General features: G+C 37.4%; 1 pseudogene; it reads left to right on the plus strand.

The window, feature by feature from the left end:
* The first annotated feature begins 21,657 nt into the window (after positions 1–21,657).
* On the plus strand, positions 21,658–23,208 carry LOC144291369 (aspartyl aminopeptidase pseudogene; annotated as a pseudogene).
* The last annotated feature ends 855 nt before the right edge of the window (positions 23,209–24,063 follow it).

Below are 24,063 nucleotides of genomic sequence, written 5' to 3' on the forward strand. Positions count from 1 at the left end.
GTTTTCCTGAGAGTAGTCCTATACTTCACTTTCAACAGCACCTGAGGGCTCCTCAAACATTCTAAAGGAAAACTTATAGCCCAGCACACCTCTCCACTCATACATCCCCACAACACGCAGTGGCCACATAAGAGAAATATTTCCTGATATGAATTACATCCAACAATTCATTTACAACAGCATATGTAATGAGGCAAAACAGTCAACATGGAGAAGAAAACCCCATGCCATAAAGTGCCAGAAACATGGTTCTACATGAGTAATTCCTTTTAACAATCCACTGAGAATATATAAGTAATGTCCTTCTCAATTGCAAAGCAAACAAAATTGAAACACTAAATTCTAGAAGATCTGTAAAAATGAAAAACTATAATATTATAATTTAACAGAAAGTGTCAACCAAAAAGAGGAGCTAAAAAGGATGTTCCATATTCATTTTTTTTCAGTTAGCAAGAATTGAAAATAGTCCATCTAATGACTGGATATATGCCTTTAATCTTTGAAATGATTATCAGTCGATTCTTTCCTGATTTGAACTATAGGATAAAATCCATAAAGATTGAAGTAGTATGTATAGTTTACATAGTTTAAATATTTGTAAAATACTACATAAGGAAAAAGGAGAAGAAATAAGAAAAAAGTAGCAAGACTAAAAAAAATACTAATAAAAACGAGTCAAAATATTTTACTCTAGTTGACTAAACTTTTGGGTTTGGAGTTTCAGGCTTTTTATGGCTGAATAGCAGTTTAAAACAGTTAATTAGTAGTTTAAACATCTGTGTATCACCATTTTCCCACCTCACAGGGAATCATAAACAAATTGACTTCAATAGTGTATTGGGGGGAGCCACCATAACAAAAACCATTGACTGAGTGACTTAAAGAACAGAAATTTATTTTCTCACAGTTTTGAAGGCTGGGAAGTCCAAAATCAAGGTGTGGGCCAAGTGGGTTCCTGGTGAGAGATCTCTTCCTGACTTGCAAATGCTGCCTTCTTGCAATCTTCACATGGCAGAGAGAAGAGAAATCAAGTTCTCTGGTGGCTTCTCTTGTAAGGGTACCAATTCCATGATGAGAGGCTCACCCTCCTGACCTCATCTACACCTAATTTCTTCCCAAATGCCCTACCTTCAAATATCATTGCATCAGGGATTATGACTTCAACATATGAATTGGGATGAGAGGGAGACTCAATTCAGTCTATAGCAAGCAGCAACACTTCACCTCTCCCCACCAATGCATGCACACACACACACACACACACACACACACACACACAAACACAGGCACTAATGCACAAAGGCACAGCCCCAGGAAAGGGGACTAGAGTTTATCTATCCTACCATCATCACCCAGCAAGGCATGTAAGCTCTCATCTTTCTTCTCCTGTCCTTACAGGGTTCTAGCCTGCTGCAATAGCATGAGTTAAAGGGGTTTCTGGAAGATCTTGAGGTACACTCAGCAATACTCCATCTGGTCAGTCATTTAAAAATATATTCACTGGACATATATTGGAAAAACAGCCAGTCTATTTAGTCCCTGGGCACAAGAAATGGACAGTATTTGAAGGCAAGAGTACAACATAAGGAAATAATCAGAAGCACAAGCAAAGAATTGTGTACCAGGATGTTCATAGAAGCATTATTTAAAATTGCAGAACAATAAAAAAAAAAAAGTGGACTCAAACCAAATAGCCCAAAATAGGGGATGGTTAAATAAGATGGACTATTAAACAGACATTAAATATTATGTTTTCAAAATATATTTAATTATATGGAAAAATACATATGATATACTGTAAAGTTTAAAAACATGCATAGCTATATGTATAGTATGTTTTAAATCAGGTCAAAAGTGCTACATTCAAAATGAACTGAGACTTGTAAAAATACTTAGGACAATATAAAGTACTTTTCCATCATATTTTAGGCAATGAGAAAAGAAAAGCAAGAAAAAAAGAACCCGACTGCTTGGGGAAGAGAGCAATTTGCGAAAGGACACTAGAAATTCTCTTCCGCCAGCAAGGAAAATGATCGTCAAGTTCTAAAAATAGAATATACAGAGAAAACATATAAATTTCAATCTCAAATGATGAAGATGTCTAGTCCATAGGCTAAATAAGAGTAAAAGTCACACTATTTTTCTGTATCATCACATCTATGACACCTGGCACACTGGCACATAGTAGCATCTCAGTCAAAATTGTGATAAACAATTAAACAGAGGCATGAATACACACTAAAAGGTATCCAAAATGGTGGTTATTAGCAGCTTGGGGTGGGGAGGACATGCGAAGATATTGGTTAAAAGGTATAAGCTTCCACTTATAAGATTAACAAGTTCTGGAGATCTGACATATAGTATGGTAATTATACCTACTAATGATTTGTATTATTTATATATATTTATTTATATTAGAGCTAATAATATACTTTAAAGTTGGTAAAAGAGTAGACCTTAAATGTACTCACTACAAAAAAGAAATGGTAATTATGTGACAGGACAGAGGTGTCAGCTAATACTATAGTGACAAGCGTTTTGCAATATACAAGTGTATTAAATCAACATCCTGTATACCTTAAAGTTACACAATGTTATGTCAATAATATCTCAATAAGGGGATCCCTGGGTGGCTCAGCAGTTTAGCACTTGCCTTTGGCCCAGGGCATGATCCTGGAGTCCTGGGGTCAAGTCCCACATCGGGCTCCCTGCATGGAGCCTGCTTCTCCCTCTGCCTGTCTCTCTCTCTCTCTCTCTCTCTCTCTCTCTCTCCCTCTCTGTGTCTCTCATGAATAAATAAATAAAATCTTTTAAAATAATAATAATATCTCAATAAAATGGGGGTAAAACTACTTAAATGATTTTTTTAAGTATCGATGACTTTTAAAAAATTCAGCGATATCTTAAGTTGCTCAAAAAATGTACAGGTATGTCTTCAGTATTTGTACATAAATTTCAAAAGGTCAGTGAATCTCCTGAGTGGCTTCAAAAGAGTGTGTAGAGAAAATTTTTAGGTAATTTATCCTGGAAATGAAAATTAATGTATTCAACACATTCAATCCTAATGACTCAGGAGATGTTAGAGCAGATTGCCATACAGATGACTGGTCAAAAAGGATTGCACTCCTTAATGTCAAAATAATTATATATCCTTTTATCCTTATGTGACCCAACAGAATTCAGCCTCTGCTAGTAACTGTCTTTCATTATTTGATTTTTAAAAAAGAATTTATTTTAACAAAAATAGGGAACCACTGGAGATTTTTGAACAAGAAAAGACCTCTCTTTGATAAGATTAGCTAATTCTGTACCCAATACACTGGAAACTGAAGAGATTGGAGACCTAAAGATCAAGCACATGATAAACTGGAATAGTCTAGGTAAAAGCAGTAATAGAGTAAGAAAATACAAATTAAAGGTGAAAAGAGGGTGTTAACAGTAGAGACACAAAGAGAAAAGTCGTTACAACTGACCTACCTGGAAGATGGAAACAGAGAAAATCACAGACTGCCAAGATTTCAAAATTGGATGGCTAAGTGAATAGTTATACCAGGACTAGAAAGAAGAAAGTCAGGTTTCCTAATTTATAGTGAGTGATGCTTAATTCAATTATTGATCCTACGTTGGAACTCTCAATCAACAAGCATGTTGAGATTACAGAGTGGGCCCTCTGGAGAAATGTAGAGACAGTCCTGCGCCTGCGCAGAACCCAGTGCCAGAACCCAGGAGGGGGGAGCCTTAAGGGTGTGCCTACAGCCCCCCACGATTGAGCACGCTGTCTGCTGTAACTGATACTCGCAATAATGAGTCTGCATGTTCCACGAAAGGTGAAAAGTCCATTTCATTTTGAGTGTAACCCACGTCCACTAACTGCTTCTTCTTGTTCCATTCTTTACCATGTGCTTAAGACCCATCAATGAATAAAGCAGCCTCCTTCTTGAGATTACCACAAAGCACAAGATTTTAGAGATTTTTTTCAGTATTCTCTATCTAAGAATAACACAAAGGTGTGTTGTAGAAATGTTTCTATCAGAAACAGTGAAAAAAATAGATTTGTCATTTAAATGTCTATGTTTCAGTTATCTGGGAAATTTACGGACAGGGAACGAAGTTTTCTTGGTCAATGCTGGAAAATGAGGTGTTGCTGTATTGGTTTAGCAATATTAAATCATAGATTATATGTATACAGTGAAGGGATTGAGAAGCAATTTTGGTTTCCTTTTCAGAATGGGGGATCAGAGAGATTTTTAAAAAATAATAATCATCAAATACAGTAATGGAAAACATTCTGAAAATATTGAGTGTTGCAAGCAATTTATTATGTCTATTACATTTTAAGAAAGATAATCAGTCAATATTGTGATCTAAAGTATAAACTTGCAGAGTGCTAAATCCTCTTCTAAACTAAACTTCAAAACCCTCAATGATGATTGTCTATAATAAACAAGACAGAGTAGTTTACTTATGGCCCAAAGTTAGACTTTGAAGTTCACTTTTAAAGAACGTATTTGTTAGTAGTTCTCCAAAAGAATGTTAATTATGAGAATGAAAGGGAATATTAAGCCCTGTAAAATTTTATTTTTCAGTCTAAGAAATGCTTCAATGACTCCTTTGATATGATATGACTCATATCACCATTTTAAAACACATAGCAACAAAAACTTCTTTAAAATTAGCAACTCAAAAATTCTAAAATCTCACAATCTATGTTCAACTCAGAATTATAATACCATAATGATTGTAAGGAGTCATTATTGTATGTAGCACAAAGAAAGGGGAAAAATATGGCTACTAAGTTATAACAGTTTTCTGTAACCCAGAACTTTCACTACATATTTATTCGAAGGGCTTTTTAATACCTACTGAGGCATAGTTTTGTGTGTGTGTGTGTGTGTGTGTGTGTGTCCTTCCTGAATCTATATAAAAATAAAAATATAAGAGGGGTGCCTAGGTGACTCAGTCAGTTGAGCATCCCACCGAATCTTGGTTTGGGCTCAGGTCATGGTCTGGGGGTTATGAGATCCAGCCCCAGATCAGGCTCCACACTCAGGCAGGAGTCTGCTTGTCCCTCTCCCTACCTTCTGCCCCTTCCCCTGCTCCCGTGCATGCACACTCACATGTTCTCTCTCTCTCTCTCTCTCTCTCTCTCTCTCTCTCAAACAAATAAATAAAATATTAAAAAATAATAAAATAAAAGCAAAACAAATCTTTTAGGGTATTCCTACAGCTCACATCCCAAGTCCAATATTTCCAAAAATGTTCACACTCAGAGTCGTGGGTGGCCATGTTTTCCCACACAATACTATCATCTACGCCATCAAGAGCACTGGTGATACAGTATTGTCTGCAATTTCATTCCAAGTTGCTGACGTTCATTCTGTAGGTTTTTATGCACATGGATGAGCAATGACAACAACATCGAACCACAAGACACAACGTGTTTCCAGAAATGTTCAAAGGTAAGAAGAAATGTAAATGTTCGGATCTTTGAGATAGGATGTATCTTAAGAGCTAAGATACAATAAAGAAATTTGGGTTATAGCTCTCATCACCCCACCCACTCCCCCCACCCCCCACCCCCCACCCCCCGCCATGAAGGTATTGTTGACACACACTGTTACATTAGTTTCAGGTATACGACACAGTGACTCAGCAACTTTATACCTTATGCTGTGCTCCCCATTCAGCTCTAATATCTTATAGGCTCCTAGAATTTCTTCACTGTTTATCTGGAATTATAAATCTAACATTTGAAAAGTATTAGCCTACTCTGAAGGTAATCCTTAATTTCATTAAGGTTAATTTGGAAACTTAAACTTTTCTACTGCTTCAATCATGTCAGCACCAACAAAGAAACCAGCACTGGCTTCTTTACCAGCTATAGCAAAACCATCTATTTGTACTTATATTTTAGGACCTGTTAAATTTATGTAGAACTGAACTCATCTTATTCCCAGATTTCCAAGATTTTAAAAACAAACACACAAGTGAAATCCTTGCTTCTTAGATGTTATAAGTAAATCTAAGAGAAATGGTGTTTTTGTTGGGGTTGTTTGTTTGTTTTGAGAAAATATTGTCTTCTTATTTCAAGTTATAGACCAACTTCTAGAAATTAGATTCAAATTTTTGGAGGCTATAAACACTGAGCCAAGCAATACTCTTGAAGTAAACATCCTAGCATCACAAGAATATGATACATATGATTAAGGCATTGCTGTGCTCACTTTTGCAAGTTTACACTTAAACCAGAGAAAATCAGCTACAAGATGAATCTAAACAAATAGTGTGCCAGAATATATTATATACACTGAAATTTTGGTTTTTCAGCTTTCATAGCAGTTATGACTCAGATCAGCTTTGAGGCTTTTTTTTTTTTTTTTTGCAACTTACCAAATATCCCACAAAGCAGAAAACACGGAAACAAAAGATTTTTGAGAATTTAAATGTAAAATGTTTTTAAATGCTAAGTTCTGATCCATTTGCCCCTGGGAAAATCACATAATTTGCAACTAGATTTTGAGGAAGGAAGATTAGGGGGAAAAAAGAACAAATGGTATGTTGTACTAGACATTTTTAGAAACTTCATCAATATGTTTATTATTTCATCAAGAAACATAAGTTTTACCAACCTTTAATTAAAAGCATGAAAGAAAAGCAATCTGGACCAACTGAAAAAATATATATAATAACCATGAAACACTAAAACTAAATTACATTAAAGTGTACCTTTATTTCAAATAAGAAAGTAGATTTAGCCTGACATGATATTCAAAATCTTTAACTACTGGGCACAGACACCAATCAATGAGAATGGCACTGCTGTCAACAAACAGAACAACCATATGTGCTATCAACTGTATACCAAGCCAGAAAGTCAGCGGGTGATGTGCTCCACAAATTGCTCAACATCCCAATATATGAGAAAAATAAATGAAAGATGTCTTTTAATTATTGTTTGCTTTACTTACTAGATTTTTGTATTTTCTTGAACTAATCAATTAATGTGTGTGTGGGGGGGAATCTTGATTTTACTTGTTTAGAAAAACTTGTGCACATTTTCCATTGATGTGTGAGAGATGATAAAGATATGGTAGCCAGTTACTTGAGAGAAGACAGGAGGATCTGACAGAGGGAGAATTCAGAAAAACGACAACAAAGAAAAAAGATGGCTAATGAGAAATTTCTAGTAGCCAACATGGCCAGATGACTTTTAAGAACTACTGCTCTGATTTAATTTGCTTTTTAAAAATTCTTTCTGTGCTTAATCTTCCTATATTAACTATGAATCCCAAGCCACTTACACAGACATCCTTGTTATAGTATAGCTTTGGAAAACTAAAACCCAAGGCTGAGTCCTATACTTAAGAAAGAAGCAGAGAGGAAAAAAAAGATGAAAGAGAAAGGAAAGAGGGAAGGAAGTCAGGAAGTCAGGAAGGAAGGAAAGAAGAAAGAAAGAAAGAAAGAAAGAAAGAAAGAAAGAAAGAAAGAAAGAAAGAAAGAAAGAAAGAAAGAGAAAGAAAGAAAAAAGAAAGAAGAAAGAAAGAAAGAAAGAAAGAAAGAAAGAAAGAAAGAAAAGAAAGAAAGAAAGAAAAGAAGAAAAAGAAAAGAAAGAAAGAAAGAAAAAAAGAAAGAAAGAAGAAAAGAAAAGAAAGCAGAGAGTAGGAAAATGACAGAACCTAAAGAAAATGACAAATAGGAATTAAGAAATATACAAGAGCAGTAATTTAAAGCAGAGATCATCCCACCCAAACCAAGAATCAATAGAAATACTGAGTGAGGCAATATGCCTCTCACAATACTTAAAATAAGAGTTCATCTATTACACTTGGATATAGGGAAAAAATGTAGGTAATCAAAAAGCTAGAGTACTTGGGACATCTCTGCTTCACTGTGTAACACTTTACTATATAATAATGATAGTCATTAGTTTCTTACTTCTCTAGTGTCAAAGAACCTGAAAAGTTATTTTAGAATAAGTAAATTTATGGCTTATTTGGTGCTCATAGCTTTGACTCTATGTTTTCTACTATGTTTCATCATTTTACAATATGAAATGTTTGTAAACATTTGGTTTACAAACACTGAGGTTTGTCCATCAAAAAACCTCCTCTCTCATCCTAAAAATACAGCCAAATCAATGCATTCTCACTCAAATGCATGGATAGGCTGTCACATATTTATGGACCAGTTGGGTGGAAATATAGAAAAAGAACATTCTTAATGTCATTTAAGCATAATCACTCATATGGACCATAACTGACACTGAAAGCAGTTTCTTTGTCAGTGTTTATGTATGAGATAGCTTGGAAATGAGCCAACTTCTTAAGGCCCACCTGTGTCAAATCAGATTCTGGGAAATGGTCTAGAGGTAAGTATCATGTGATGCAGATAAAATTTTTATTTACTTCTTGGAATTCTATTCTATGTCTAAATATTTGACATAAAAAATCCTGGAATATTGCTATTTAGAATATTTAAGTGAAGTAAGCAAATGAGACAAAACAAAAGATTGAAGAACATCGTGAATCCCCACATCAGATAAGATCCTTGATTTTTGTGTGGTAATATACTTACCAATAAAATAGCCTGGAAAGCAAGAATTTGGTAGAACAAATAAAGAACAGAATAGATGGAAAAAGTTGAAGAGTTGAGAGTCCTTAGTATAACTCCAATCATTGTTGTTTCAGAAGGCAAGCAATAAACTTCTCAAGACAGAAAACAAAGTAGATTTTGGTTTCTACGTGGGTATTAACAGCTTGGTATCCATGAAAGAGTGATATAGTCACAGGGAGGACTTGCCTTCCAACTAATCCTCAAACAATTCAATTTAGCAAAACTACTGGTAGAGGCCATTTTACAATGGACTCTTTTGTGTATTGATTTTGTGTCTTATAAACTTGCAAAATTCACTTATTAGTCTGAATAAGTTTTTGCAAATTCAATTGGATTTTCTACAGAGACAATCTTGCCATCTGTCTCTAAAGACAGTTTTACTGCTTCCTTTCCAATCTGTGAGCCTTTGGATTTTGAGGGGGTACAATATTGAATAAAAGTGGTGAAAACAGACAACCTTCACTTGTTCCTGATCTTAGAGAGCAAAATACTCAGTCTTTCATCATGGAGTGTAACTTTAATTATATGTTTTTTACAATTCTTTAGCAGTTTCAGGAAGTTCTCTTTTATTCCTAGCTTTCTGAAAGACTTTAACTAAGAATGGATGTTGGATTTTGTCAAATATTTTTTCGGCATATATTGACCTTATTATTGGGTATTAATTAATAGACTTTCAAATGTAAACTAACCCTGCATTCCTGGATTTGTCTTGATCATGACATAGTATCACTGCTCTATACTGCTGTAACTGATTTTTTAAAATTTTCTTTGATAGTTTGTGTCTTTCAAGAAATTTGTCTTTATCAGTTATCTTAATTATTAACATGAAATTGTACATAATATCCCCCTATTATCTTTCTTTTTGAAATCAAAATGACATATAACATTGTATTAGTTTTGATATATGTATGATATATGTATGATATCATGATATCACAATGATTTGATATATGTATATATTGTGAAATGATTACCGCGATATGTTTAATTAACATTCATCACCATACCTAGATATAATTTTTCTCTTCTGATGAAAACTTTTAAGATTTACTCTCTTAGCAACTTTCAAATTTACAGTACAGCATTGTTAACTATAGTCACCATGCTGTACATTACATCCCCAGGACTTATTTGTCTTATAACTAGAAGTTCATACCTTTTGATCACTTTCAACCATTTTGCCTATATTCCACCTGCACCCTTGACATCTGACAATCACCAATCTGTTCTATGTATTTATGGATATAATTTTCTTTTATTTTTTTAATTCCTCATAAGCGAAATCATACAGTATATGCCTTTCTCTGTTGGACTTACTTCACTTAGCATAATGCCTTCATGGTCATCTATGGTATTGCAAATGGCAAGATTTCATTCTTTTTTATAGTTGAGAAATATTCCATTACTATATAATATAGTGTGTGTGTATAAATACATATAACATAATGTAAAGTACATGCATATACACTACATCGTCTTTCTCCACCCATGGATAGACAAGGAGTTTCCATGTCTTGGCTGTTATAAATAATGCTGCAATGAACACAGGGGTACATAAATCTTTTCAAGTTAGTGTTTCATTTCCTTTGGATATAAAGCCAGAAGTAGAATTGCTGGATCATGTAGTAGTTCTATTTTCAATATTTTGAGAAACCTCCACACTGTTTTCCAAAATGGCTGCACCAATTTACATTCCCATCAAGAGCACATGAAGGTTCCCTTCCTCCACATCCTTGCTAGACTTGTTATTACCTGTCTTTTTGATAACAGCCATTCAAGTATGAGGTCATTGTGGTTTTGGTTCACATTTCCTTCTTTTTTAATGATGTTGAACACCTTTTCATGTATCTGCTGTCCATTTGTATATCTTCTTCCCTATTTATCTTTCTAATATCTGTATAGTCTGTGGTGATGTCACCTCTCTTATTCTTGACATTTGCATTATGTGTCTTTTCTCTTTTTTCTTCCTGACCAGTCTGACTAGATGGCCCCATAGCAATTTGAAACTTCAATACCACTATCAGATTGGCCTCTCCAGATCTAATGACCTAGCACTGACAGCTGGATTTCCTCAACCTATATAGCCTCCTTTGTCAACAACCAAACTGAGGGTCCAGTGAATGAAGAATAAGCCTGGGGTGATCATGTAGCCAGATCCTGCTGGCCTAATCCATAAAAATGAGCATCTGGCTCTATCTCCCTCTCTACCTTCTGCCAAATTAACTGGCCTAGAATTCCAGCCCTCATGTTTACCCTATTTTATACACAAACTATAGAATTGGGATCCTGTCTTGAACCTCAACAAATAATAAGGGGTCCCTAGTCCTTTATACCTCAATTGTGAAAAGCCCTTTTCTTTACCTGATTACTGTACTCAGAATTTGTCCACTACTGGCAGGGGACTTGCCAAATGGGAAGATTTGGAGACATGCACCCTGATTTTCCTGACTTCCAAAATTGCTATTTAATATTCTTTATTGCTATTCTCCAGGAAAAAAAAATGATTCATATTACTAAAATTGACCATTTGCTGCTTGAGCTTGTGCATTTCCATGACTACACTATATGGGAGTCAGCTTGCCAAGGCTGTTTCATCTGCTGCATTTTCTCCCTTTCCTCTCTGATGGAACATCACCCTCATCCCAGGATATGTCATACTTATGACCATCAAAATTTAATACGGCTATCATCCTGCCATTAAAAAACCCAAAAATTAAAAAAAAAAAACCCAAAATTCCTTATTAACATCAATACATACTGAATAAAATCCAAACAACTTGCTCCAAATTGAAGTTTCTCAACAATCTGGTCTCAAGCTTCCTTTTTCAATTATCTATTACTATCCAACAAAGCTGGTCACTGAGCTGTCACTGAAATATTATTGACTTCTCCCTACCTTTGGGGCTTCAGCTGACAATTCTTTCTTGAACGAGCATAACTACCTCTCTCCTTATATTAAAATTATATTCCTCTTTCAAGACCAAATTTAAATTCTACCTTCCCTCCCAAGTAATTGATTCAAGGATATCCTCCTGGGCTGACATAGAAGAACATAATGATAGGTAATAGAAGCTATGCTGGAAGAAAGTTCCCCAAGGAAGGGATCTCAAACACCATAGGCTCTAAGGCCTCTTGAGAGCCAAGCCATAAAGAACATATCCTTGTCATTTGTCCAAGAGGCCTTGTGGACTTCTTTCCTTTATCAGACAAGAAATAGCTCCTAGTGTGGCCAAAAGGCATTATTTATATTACCGTAAACTCCCTTTTTAATTAGTGATGGCAAGATCAGAAGCAGCGCAAATGAAAATGGCACAAAGACACAGCCTGTCGCTTTTAGAAGTGTTAATGAATGCCCTGTGGATTTTTTTTTTTTAATTTCATGAGAACAGACAAGGAAATGTCTCCATAAGACTGTTGATTCTCAGGGAAAAGTGTTAATGTTATGTAAATTAAAATCTGAAAGTCTACTTAACTGAGATCAGTAACACCAAGAGTGTGCATATGGAAAACACAATTCCTCAGTCCTAAGAACAGAGCTGTCCAATCTGCTGAGAGCTCTACATGATCTCCAGCTAGGTCATATTAGGAATGACTCTCATTTTATGCTCCAGTGTAAGCAAGGAGTTCTAATTGACTTCAAAGAGGATTTCCCTGGTTGGTAACTGGTGGGGTGAGGGTGTGTCTGGCAGAGAATGGAAGACAAACCTGATTTCTCTGAGAAAATTTCATAAAGGTTAAAAAATTCTTGAGAAATGGAAGTAATTATACATGCATGCCCTGAAGACACTTTTCATCCAGTGCAATTCCTAAATTTTTCCACTAGGCAAATAGAATTTTTAAAAGTGTGAAATGAGCTTTTTGTGGGGATTTGGCTATAGATATTAAAATATGAATTAAGTAGCATTCCTATTCTTTTCTTTATTTTATTTAAATGTTAAAAAAGGCAGGTATATTCTCATTCTCTTTCTCATTCCTTACCAGCTTCAGGCAAAAACTTTTTAACCATGTTACCCTCTGGTAGTACAACTAAAAGAAATCATGAAATTAGAAATCACAGGATGTATAATATTTATAAAATGTTAGCTTGGCATTAGCTAAGAGAAAGCCTGAGGCTTTCCAACCTGGCAAAGATATATTGCCCTGTTAAAAATTAATAGGTATAGATTATGGATATATAATTGCTTTGGGTGACCAGCTACAACACTGAAAAAAATTTAAGAAGGGTAGGATTATTTTACATAAAGAAATCCAAGATCAGTAGTTTAAGCTAAAACAAAACAAAATTACTTTTCTATTTACTTAGAATAATATTTGCTATACAGAATGACTCACCACTTTTCAAAAGTACACATCACAGTTTAATTTATTCCAGAAATATTTAGTGAGCACCGGCCAGATGCCCTTTTTGTAAGGAACTGTGCCACTTATTGAAGCAATGGAGCCACAGCGCTTCACCTCTAGGATCCCTGTCCGGACCAAGTCCGACAATCCAACATCAGCTGCAGTGCAAAGTGATACCTGCTGCAATAAAAGCTATTTACAAAATACTATGAAGAAGGGAGACAGCAAACATTTAGGAAGTCATGGTGGTGAATGAAATGAGCGTTTGAAGAAAATTTCATAGAGGAAGTGACCTTTGAGCTACATAGTCCTTGAAAGATGAGAATGATTTCATGAAGATAAGAAATACAGAAGGGTCACTCTGGAGACAGTGACATCAGACTAGCGAGAAAAGACAAAATTACAAAGGCCCAAAATAACCTTGCAGGAACTTTATGTACTCTAGTGCTACAATTCTCAAAGTGCGGTCTAGAAAATAGCAGAAAAGCATTCCCAGGAGCTTATTAAAAATGCCAAACCTCAAGCCTCACCCAGATCTCCAGAATCAGGGTCTGCATTTTAACAAGATCCCCTGGAAAGCTGTAAGCGCATGAAAATTTGAGAAGCATCACTCTAGAGCCAAGAGTAACTGGGGGAAAAATGATGTGAGAAATGAGGATGCAAAGACAAATAATGCCATGCAGTTTATACTGATCAGAAGGACTGAAGGGGTTCGTAGGCAAACAACTGATATGATTTCTGACTTATAAAGACAGTTCTAGTGGCCATGTGGAAATGTGTTTTTGTGAAGAGAGCATGGGACACAGGAAAATCAGCTATGGGCTATGATTACATAAGAATGATAGTTCCATCTTATTGAGTGCCTACTACATGTCAGACATCATGGCATAAACCTTATATTTTATATGTGTTGTTTTAATCTTCCCATAATCCCCATTCTGGAGGTGAGAATCAATATAAGAAAAGTTTTTTAAAAGTGTCCAAAGTCATGTGACAAGTACGTTGCAGAAGAATTCTAACTCCGGCCTAATTTCAAAATGCAAGTTCTGTCTCCCAAATAGACCCCAAGTTCACCTACTTCATTTCATCACCACCCTGGCGTATGATACCACCATCTTCTGAATTACCTCGATAGTCTGCTATGAGCTTCTATTCTTGCTTACCATAATGTAATGCAGCAGCCCAAATGATCTTTTGTTAAAATATTTTTTAAATCATTTTTAAGTAATCTCTACACTCAATATGGGCCTCAAACTTACAACTCTGAGATCAAGAGCCACATGTTCTATTGACTGAGCCAGCCAGGAGCCCTGCAAATGATCTTTTAAAAACAGAAATCCTCTATTTAGCATCAAAAAATTGAATCAAATGCAAATTTTTTAACCAAAGTCCACAGGTCCATAATAATTTGGCCTGTGCCTATGTCTGAGATCTCATTTTGTGACAGACTCTCCCATCACTGTGTTCATCACACTGTACATTGAATAATATCAACTTTTTTCCCCTTTCAGGATTTTGCACTTCTGTTTTGCCTAGATCAGTCTCATCTCATTATTACTTAAATATTTTAAAAATATAATCAACTATTGAAAGTAAAAATGATAATGTAGTAGGGGCTTAATAACACACGTATAGGGATCCCTGGGTGGCGCAGCAGTTTGGCGCCTGCCTTTGGCCCAGGGCGCGATCCTGGAGACCCGGGATCGAATCCCACATCGGGCTCCCGGTGCATGGAGCCTGCTTCTCCCTCTGCCTGTGTCTCTGCCTCTCTCTCTCTCTCTGTAACTATCATAAATTAAAAAAAAAAAAAAAAAAATTTTTTTTAAATTAAAAAAAAAAAAATAACACACGTATAAGTAAAAAAAATGTATACATAAAATGCATGGTAGAAATAGCACAGGGAGGAAAGTAGTGGAAGTATATTAATTTGGAAGTTCTTTTTCTACATGTAAAGTATTAGAGTATCACATAGAGGTAGACTGTGAGAGGTTAAAGATGTATAATACATATGCTAAAATAACCACTAAAATAATATACCAATAGGGGGATCCCTGGGTGGCGCAGCAGTTTGGCGCCTGCCTTTGGCCCAGGGCGCGATCCTGGAGACCCGGGATCGAATCCCACATCAGGCTCCCAGTGCATGGAGCCTGCTTCTCCCTCTGCCTGTGTCTCTGCCTCTCTCTCTCTCTCTCTCTGTGACTATCATAAATAAAAAAAAATAAAATAAAATAATAATAATATACCAGAGAGCTATAACTAATAAACTAACAAAGGAAGTAAAATGAAATCTCAATAAATTGAACTATCAGATTAACAATTTATTAGATAACAAAAATTTAAAAGAGGGGGAAGGAATATTAATATCTGATATGGCAAATTAGTTTTGGAATTTTATGATATTAATTTCTTGCTCTTAATGCACTGAATTATATTCACAATAATGTAATTTTTTCTCTACCTCCTATATTATGATCACTTCAAATCCCACAGTCAGTTATTTAAAAATATAAATCAATACATCTTATTATAGACTTCATTATATTTTAAGTTGCAATATTTGTTTCCAAGTATAATCAGGGTTTCTTCTTTTTGTCGTGATCCTCAAATATTCTTTTCTTTTAAAGATTTTATTTACTAAAAAAAAAAAAAAAAGATTTTATTTACTTATTCATGAGAGATACAGAGAGAAATGCTGAGACATAGGCAGAGGGAGAAGCAGGCTCCCTGCGGGGAAACTGATGTGGGACTCAATCCCAGGACCCCGGGATCACGACCTGAGCCAAAGGCTGATGCTCAATCACTGAGTCACCCACGCATCCCGATCCTCAAATATTCTTAAGCAATTCTCAAATTATCTCTACAGAAAATTTTAAAAATAGTCTCATAAAACAAAGTGAGGAGTTATACCCACCTTCCATATAATTTGACAGGAAGCTTCCTTAGTGGCATGAGGAATGCTAACTGACCATTCCCATTTCTTTTTCAGTAATTCAAACTGGAGAAAACAAAATGAAAGTCAAACAGCAGGAAATGTGATCCGTCCTTTCTAACTAAACCTTCTGTCACCTAAATTTGAACCTTTCCACTGACTGGTAGGTTACCTACATCATCAATTATCATTTCTGTTCAGGGATGAGACTAGATGTGTTCCTGGTACTTTCCTCAGAGGACTACTCAATCTACTGAATTAGCTGCCTTTATGCCAATTACCCAGAGTTAAGATTGGGGGACAGGTGCTGAAATTACCTCTCACATACTTATAGGGAATATACCTACTGGGAGGGGCACTCCATTTACCTGGTCTTAGGTTCCATGTGGAAGTTTATCTGCTGCAGTAACCTTTGTGACTTCTACTCCAACCAGATGAGTGACTTGCCAGACTCAGAATTTGAGGAGAATGAACCGGGTGGTTCAATGTAGTCCATTCCTCTCTCAGTGACCACCTGACCTTGGAAAGGATGCCTTGGGGCCAGCTCTCTGTGATGGAGAAAGGGATCTGCCCTAAGAGGGAGGCTTGTGCCAGGGGCAAAGGGGGTAACCTGTCTAAATTAGGGTGCACATACCAATTTGGTCATAGATCGTAAGAAATCCAAATTGTTATTTTATCCAAGTAAAAGTAATAGATCAATGAATAAATAATAATTTACCAATGAATAAATAACAATTAGTGGAGGCTTATATTATGAGAAGAAAAAATTGAGTTTTGGGGTTAAGAAAGGTAGAAATACTACTCAATGAACATATGGAATCCAGAAGCTAAGAGTTCAATTTAAAAGGACTATGACAGAATACTCTGAGATGCTAGAAATCAGATTTGTCTTTAATAAAAGTGATATATTAAGTGATGATTTTCTTCTCTCAAAATCCTGCATCTGTCTCTGGATTGGTTCCAGACTTAGAGTAAGGACAAAGGAGTAGTACTTATCGATCCAGTCAAATTCTGACACCTTGGTAATTTGGTAGGAAACCTTAAGGAATAAATAAGAGATGAATGAGGGAGGGAGCAAAATTGCACCGGAAATCACAGTGGTTTGATCAGGGCTGAGGATGAAGTGTGTTGGGCTATGTGGGCTTTGGATCCTGGGTGGGGCAGAGTCAGCAGGTAACTTGAGACTCTTTTGACAGTTCTCTCTGCCCTTGCAGGTGTGGCTAAGGTAGGGATTAGGTGTTTTGTTTTGTTTTGTTTTGTTTTGTTTTGTTTTGTTTTGTTTTGTTTTTTTACAGCATTTTGGGGTGTAATATTTGCAGCTTTTATAGTGTTTTTGAGTCAAGTCTTTAAGCCTTCATTTCAAGGTCCAAAGGCAAACGTGTTGCATGACCTTAACATATGGCTGCTAACTGGGCCTGGTCTGCTTCCGAGCTATGTGTCACCAGCTCTGGGACTTCAAGTATATGGTCACTGTTCTTGGAAGAAGTGCATGTGGTTGCAGAATGCAGGGGTTGAGGGAAGCTGCATCTTTTCACAAGGCCCACTCCAGTCAAAAAGTCTTTACAAAGGCAGATACAAATGCATCCCGGAGGTTTTTGTTGCCTACACAGCAAATAAATGATGAAGAAAGTGAGCAAAACAGAGGAAAAAGTTATGGAGAGCTCTTTGATGATAATTATGACTAACTAGAGTGTCAGACTGAAAGGATTTTTCTAAAGATTTTATTTATTTATTTAAGAGAGAGAAAGAGTACACATGCACACACAAGCAATGGGGAGGAGCAGAGGGAGAAGCAGACCATGGATTGAGCAAGGAGCCCAATGTTTAGGGCTCATTCCCAGGATCCTGAGATCATGACCTGAGCTGAAGGCAGACACTTAACTGACTGAGCCACCCAGTAGCTCCAGCGTGAAAGTTTTTAAAAAAGAATTATGTGATTTAGAAAGACTATTCTTATTCTAGTGTGCAGGATTTATTAAAGACAAGAAAACCAGCACGTAAAAGGAGGAGTGGAATGGCCATCATAACAGAACAGCTGTGAGGTAGCCAAGATGTGAGTTAATGTGATGGTATTTGGGATAAAAACTTGGACCCTGAGTGAGAGACCTGATAGGATTCAATGGGAGCATGGGCGGAAACAGTACAAAAATTTGAAGAGCAGTGCTTACATGGTACTCAGAGCAAGCAAAAGGGATTGTCGATATAGGGTGGAAGATGTCACAGACCTATGGGCTTTGAAAAGATGTATGTCTGATTGGAAATGTACAGAGAACACCTGGAAATGCAGAAACACAGTTTGAGGGAGAAACTAGCAGTGGAAATTTAACTATGGGAATCACAGAGGTTATGGTTAATTCAGAGAAAGGATATAAGTAGTAAGAGACAATATGGAACTTCATGATTACCCTAAGGACCTAGAAATTTAAAAAAAGAAAAGCCATGCAAATCAAGAAACAGCCTCTTAACAATAGAGAATAAACTGATGGGTACCAGAGAAGAGGTGGGTGGGGGATGGGTGAAATAGGTGATGGAGATTAAGGAGTGCACTTGCTATGATGAGCACCTATGAAAGTGTTATATGAAAGTGTTGAGTCACTATTTTGTATACCTGACACTAATAATTCACTGTATGAATAAAAACTTGGGGTGCCTGGGTCGCTCAATTGGCTCAAGTCATAATCTCAGGGTGCTGGGATCAAGCCCTACCTTGGACTCCCTGCTCAGCGGGGAACCGGCTTCTCCCTTTCTCTCTGCCCCTCACCCTGCTTACATTCTTTCCTGCTCTCTGTCTCTGAAACAAAGAAATAAAATCTAAAAAACAAATACTGGGGATCCCTGGGTGGCGCAGCGGTTTGGCGCCTGCCTTTGGCCCAGGGCGCGATCCTGGAGACCCGGGATCGAATCCCACGTCGGGCTCCCGGTGCATGGAGCCTGCTTCTCCCTCTGCCTATGTCTCTGCCTCTCTCTCTCTCTCTGTGACTATCATAAATAAATAAAAATTTTAAAAAAATAAAAAAATAAAAACAAATACTTAAAAAATAAAAATAATAAAATATATGCATAAGGGAAAAAAAGCCATGGAAGAAGAAAAGAAAGGAACAGTCAAGGAGGTGAGAAAGAAGCAACTGAGATTTATCACAAAATCCTATTCAAGAAGTATGGAAATTTCAAAATATACAAGATGCAGGAAAACATTCTGGGGAATTTAATGTACATCAAATGCTCAATGACATTCGTTTAGTCATACGTTCAACAGCTCTTATATTTCTTAACCTGTGCCCAATACTGTGCAAGGTCCGGGGCAGAAAGAAAAACCAGCTCAGATCCTTCCTTCTTGGAGCTTAGAGTGTAGTAAGAGAAACGGTTATTAATCAACTGATTGTACCGTAAATAATTATCAACTACAATGAGCGCACTGTGTGGAAATCCAAGGCTGTAAAAACCAGAATGCACAATAGAGAAATCTTACCTATTCTGGGAGAATACGAAAGGTAAAGGATGGTTTCTTTGGGTCTTGAATATACTTGATAGCCTCATCTGCAGAAATCCTCTAGCGCTGCTACTTTGGACTCCAAAGCAAAGAGTGACATCATTGTTGTCATCATTAAAAAAAAAGAACATGAAAAACATACCATCTACATTTCCTAGCAAAAAACGACAAATGACAATTTTGAAAGAAAAGCGATTTTAAAGATTTTTTTTAATAATAAGTTCATTGTTAAGACATTTTGTACCAATGTTTATAAGGAAAAGACATCATCAAAACAATGTGTGGGAACATTCTAAATTATTTTTAATAATATTTGACATATTATATGACTGTCATAAAAGGAAATGTGTATTTTGGCTTTGATTCCTGGTATAAAAATTCACCCCTGAAACAAATATTTTCCTTTGGAAATCAATATTTTGGTTCTCAGGACTCAAGCAAAGACTTTGGATATTACCTTCTTTTATAATGACTGTGAGGACAGAAATCTGGGAAAGCAGAACACCATGCCAACAACCATTGATCAAACACTTATCGATATTCCCATGCAGCTCATGGCAGTTAAATGCAGAGATAAAGTTATCTCAAAAAGAAGATGAAAAGCAAAGGCATTAAGACTTCATCCATGCAATAAAAGAAACTTGAACTCGGATTCACCTAAGAATCAAGAAGTCACGTTCAGAAATTTGAGCAGTGTTTGTCAGGAAACAATTTTGATGCAGATTAAAATGTTATGCTCATAACCTTGGGGTTGTATTATTATTATTTCAATATTACTATTCATTTCTTTAAGCATAAATTAGACTCCTTTTAGAAATTTTCTTGGGAAACGGGCTTCCCAAGTTTCAAAGGCATTAAAAGTTTGTTCATGTAGTTTCAGATTTCACATTGCACATGATCTTCAACAAACTAGTACTTGTTGAGATTTGGTGTAATATTAAAGAAGAATATCCACAACTGTCTGAAAAAGTTATTAAAATGTCCCTCCCTTTTCCAACTATTCTTGTGTATGAAGCCGAGTTTTTTTTTTCATATACTCCAACCAAAACGCCACACTGTAAGAAACTGAATGCAGAAGCAGATTAGAGAATCCAGCAGTCTTCTGCTAAACCATACATAAAAGACATTTACAAAACTGGAAAATGGTGCCATTCTTCTCAGTATATTTTATTTTATTTTGGAAAAACTATGTGTGTTAACATGTAATGGGTATTCACTGTATTTTTAAATGAATTAATAAATATTTCAAAGCTATCTCAGATTAAATATCTAATGTGATTAATCCATAGATAGAAACAAAAGGTCTTTGGGGGTCTTCAATAATTTTTAAAACTGCAAAGTACTCCTGAGATCCTGAGTAGGAACAATTTCTGTTGACCATGATCCCTATTTGTTATCTTGGATCATTCCTGGACTGCTTTAAACAAAACATACTTCTTACAGTTTAGGATTAAACTGTAACTTTCACTGAGTTGTTTACCTCAACACCATGGCTAACGTAGTAGTGCCAAGGAAAGAACAGAGAATTTGCACTTACAGAGATTGCAGAGGACAGGAGGAAATCATTGTCAAACTATACACTACCTATGCTGGGACTATAATGTGTCTGTTATTTGAAATGGAAAATAGCTATCTTTCTTCCTCATTATAAAGAAATCATTAAAAATCTAAGTCAGTTCTATAAATATCCCCAAATTTATCCATCAGCCAAAAATAGCATTCACATTTTGGTATGTTTTCTCTCAGGTATTTTTTTCATATTGTAGCATTTGCATGTGTGCGTGAATGTGTGTGCATGTCTAAGGAAGAAATAATCCATGTGTAAACTTAGCTACAAGAGATCTAGGATAAAAAGTGTGAGCTTGGAAATCTCTGGTTTCCAAAAATCACTGGGGTCAGAATAAGAAAGCTATCATATAATTAGTGTTAATCCCACTAAATCAAATGTAAACTGCCCTATATATTACTACAAGAAAATTAAGTTTGAACACCTAACTCTGGGAAACGAACAGGGGGCGGTGGAAGGGGAGGTGGGCGGGGGGTGGGGGTGACTGGGTGATGGGGGGCACTTTGCCAGATGTTATAGCATAACACTGGGTGTTATGCTATATGTTGGCAAATTGAACTCCAATAAAGAAAATAAAAATAAATAAAAATAAAAAAATACGTTTGAAATCTAAATTATAGCTGAGAAACAGATCGGACATTAAACTGTTTTCCACCTAAAAACTTTAGGGATCTTAATATACAGAAGCCATTCTACTAATCATATCAAAATGCTAGTATGAGAGGACGCGGGCACACGGGTGGGGTCCTGCAGGTGGCCGTGACCTGGAGGGCCCGCAAAGAGGCGGTGCAGGCTGCGGCCCGGGAACTCCTCAAGCTCGTGAACCGGAGTCCCCCTCATTTCCACGCGGTGGCCCAGTGCCGCAGCCGCCTCCTCCAGGCTGCCTTCCATGAACTCAAAGAGACGGAGAGCTGGGATATCAAGCCGGAGAGCAAGTACTTCCTGCCCGGGAGCTCCTCCACGATCATCAGATCATCGCTTGTGCTGTGGGAGGCCAGGGTGTTCCTGGCAATGGTTTCAGCCTCACCGGGGCCCACCCGGACAGTCCCTGCCTCCGGGTGCAACGGCGCTCCCGCCGTAGCCAGGTGGGCTTCCAGCAGGTTGGCGTGGAGACCTCTGCTGTGGGATCTGGAGCACCCGGTCCGACGGGGACCTGACCTTGACTGGACGCGTCCTTGTCAAGTGCCCTCCCTCAGGCCGGCTGGGTCAGCGGCTGGGGCACGTGCACCGGCCCATTCTCCCCATCCCCCACCTGGCCATCCCTCTGCCGTGAAATGTCAACGAGAACTTTGGGCCCCACAGGGAGCTGCCCTTAGTCCCCATTCTTGCCGCAGCTGTCCCGGAGGAGCTGGAGAAGGGGACTCCTGAGCCTGGGCCTCTCAATGCTGCAGATGACCGCCACCACTCCTTCTCATGTCCCTTCTGTGGCCCCTCTGGGACTGAGCCCCGAGGAGATCTTGGAGGTGGAGCTGGGCCTTGCTGGCACGCAGCCTGCGGTCCTGGCTGGTGCCTATGAGGAGTTCATCTTTGCGCCTGGCTAGACAATCTGCACAGCTGCTTCTGTGCCCTGCAGGCTTTGATCGACTCCTGTGTGGCCCCTGCCTCTTTGGCCCTGGAGCCCCACTGTGCATGGTCGCTCTCTATGACAACGAAGAGGCGGGCTCCGAGGGTGCCCAGGGGGCTCAGTCACTGCTGACAGCTGGTGCTGCGCCGCATCTCGGCCCCCTCCCAGCACCTGACGGGGGTCGAGGAAGCCATCCCCAAATTCTACATGATCAGCGCAGACGTGGCTCACGCCGTGCACCCCGACCACCCGGACAAGCACGAGGAGAACCACAGGCCCCTCTTCCACAAGGGCCCTGTGATCATGGTGAACAGCAAGCAGCGCTGTGCCTCGAATGCGGTTTCCGAGGCCCTGATCTGACAGGTGGCCAACAGTGTCGGGGTGCCCCTGCAGGATCTCATGGTGCCGAATGCCTCTCCCTGTGGGACCACCATCGGACCTCTCTTGGCTTCTCGGCTGGGCCTGCAGCTTCTAGATTTAGGCAGCCCCCAGCTGGCCATGTACTCCATCCAGGAGACCGCCTGCACCTCAGGAGTCCTCCAGACCATCAGCCCCTTCCAGGGCTTCTTGGAGCTCTTCCCTTCTCTGAGCTGTAACCTCTTAGTGGATTGAGGCCTCTTGGAAAGACTTCTCTTACACTTGAGAAGTTGTCAACTGAGCTGAAGCTAGATTATTAAAGTGGATTTTTCGCATAAATAAATGGAAAGAAAAAAAAGAAAGAAAGAAAGAAAGAAAGAAAGAAAGAAAGAAAGAAAGAAAGAAAGAAAGAAAGAAAGAAAAAATGCTATTATGAGTTAGAATAAGCACAAGTGAATTGCCACAGTTCTATTCTGGTATTTGGTATTATAAAGAATGCCTGTATTTAAAAAAAATGCTTGTATTTTAAAAATCTCATCTTACTGGACCTCTACCTTATCTACCAAATTTGGCCTTAAAACCTTGCTTAAAAAAGTAATGTAATCCTATACATTCACCAACATTTAAGTCTTGTGAAAGGTAGGAAGTAATTAGTATCAAATGTTTCTTAAAGACCATCTGCTTTTAATTTTTCCTCAGCTGTCTTATCCACTTTCACTATGGAAAATATTAACTTTCCACAGATTAGGCATGATTGAAACAATTTTTAAGAGGGGAGAAGAATTGGTAGAACTATTATACAATAAAGTTGAAATGAGAACATCTCAAATATGCAGGTGAGTGCTTTTTTTCTTAACTACTTTGCAAATGTTTCAACTCAATGCTTTTTATTATATGACTGCTCGCCTAAAAAAGGAAATAAATATTCATGTGGCCTTCTGAATTATTTTATGTATCACATTCAGGCATAACTGATGAGGTCTAGCAATCAGATTTTGAACATTATCTAAAATAATTTACTGAAGTCTTAGAGATGTTTTTTGTTATACCGTAGTGAAAAGTATTTCACTATATTTCAATACATCTTACATTAAATTAGTTGTTTTGAGCAAAATAAAGTCAATCTATAGTTTTGACTTAATATACAGTTTATAAACTTCAATGTTAAATGATTTTTTTCCTGATTTCAGAGTTTTCTTGCA

Source organism: Canis aureus, chromosome 20 (genome assembly GCF_053574225.1).
Source record: "Canis aureus isolate CA01 chromosome 20, VMU_Caureus_v.1.0, whole genome shotgun sequence".
Lineage (NCBI taxonomy): Eukaryota > Metazoa > Chordata > Mammalia > Carnivora > Canidae > Canis > Canis aureus.